Raw genomic sequence first — 1684 nt, forward strand, 5'->3', positions numbered from 1 at the left:
AATTACTTGCATCGCAGACGACGCTAAAGGGCTTATCCGCGGCTGGCAATGCCAAGACCGGTGCCTCCACCAAAGATTGCTTCACTGATGTGAACGTATCATGTTGTTCTTTTAATCAAACCCATTCTGTGCCCTTTTTAAGAAAATCAGTTAATGGTTTAGTTTGCTCAGCATAATTCTTGCTATACTTATGTAAGTGATTAGCGAGCCCTAGGAATTGGCGCAAATCCTTCACATGCCGTGGGAATGGCCATTCGCTTACTGATATTACCTTGTCTGGGTCTGCTTGTACACCATGTGTACATACGATGCAACCCAGCACAGATATCTCAGGGACCCTTATGACGCACTTTTGCAAGTTGACGTACAATTGGGTGTCCTTCAAAGTCTGCAACACAGCGTCTGAATGACGCTTGTGCGACTCTATTGCGCTCCCCCTTTCTGCTGGTTGGCGGCTCGATACTTCTTCTGGGAACACATCACGGTATTTCCGCATTATTTAAGAAAATGAGTCGCACCCCAGTCTTGAGCAGCGAACCGTTTCTTTTTGTCCGTTTCTAGGACGCTCTCGTCCATCGTGGACGACGAGCAACAGTCCACCAAGTTCTCTTCTGGAATTGGTGTGACTATTTCGTTGATATGTCCTTCCTTTAATTCAGCAAGGAACAGATCCCACGACAGCTCCGGGAGATTTACTATCTCCTCGGCAGATTTAAAGACTTGCCGGGGCACCTCAACTGAGGATGCCTTCGCAATTTCGTCTTTGACGGCCTCAAACACCTCGTTCGAAGGTCCGTCCTCTTTATCAGGGACTGATCCAAAGGTCACTCTTTTCAACGTGCCTTAAAACGTCCTTTTCTGTCGGGTACTCGTTCTTCGAGTCACCACGACCTTTGTCTGGGAAGCGGGTGCCGTTGCTCCCTGGCTAACACACCCCTTCCAACCGAACCAGGCTCTGAACACTGTGCCGGTTCATGCGACGCACGACTTCTTGTCAGCTCGCCGTCTACTGCCACATGCTCTCGGCTCTGTGCGGGACATTTGGCCGCAAGACTACTTGTCATCGTCCTTTTCACTACCCATTCTCCACGAGCTGGGTAGGAATTGGTGACGTTTGACATTCCGTCAACGCACCCTCAGCTGTGTTCGACACGACATCAATTGCATACGCCTCTCGCAGGAGCACATCCTTTCCGGTGTCCTGCGTAGAGTTCGCAACTGTGCGTGTACGCCAGTCTATCCATGGTTGGTGTTTTTTTACTCATGGCATGCCTTGGATGAGGTCACACGGACTTTCCATACCTAGTACTGTGAGCTTCTCTTTACAAGAGAAGTCACTAAAGCTGAAGGCGAGTTCTACCTGAACTCGTTCAGACTTAACGAGCGCGCCGTTCAATAAAAGAACGGTCGCCTCTTCTCGCTTGCCAACCTGGCAAAGCGACTCAAACATCGCCGGTCTCTTTCTTAGAGCCGCGAGTTTCACAAAATTTTGTGATGCACCCGAATCCACTAGGAGGGTCATCACCTGGTCATAGCCTCTTACATGAGCGCTATAGACCAGTAGGGTTGAGGTCCGAAATTTCGAGACCTCAGGGACTATGCTACCCATTTGTTCGACAACTCTGAACTTAGGGGTAGCTTCAGAGTCCGCGTCAGTAGGGCATCCCGCCCCTACTGCGCTCCT

The sequence above is a fragment of the Bremia lactucae genome, linkage group LG16 (genome assembly GCF_004359215.1).
Source record: "Bremia lactucae strain SF5 linkage group LG16, whole genome shotgun sequence".
Classification (NCBI taxonomy): domain Eukaryota; phylum Oomycota; class Peronosporomycetes; order Peronosporales; family Peronosporaceae; genus Bremia; species Bremia lactucae.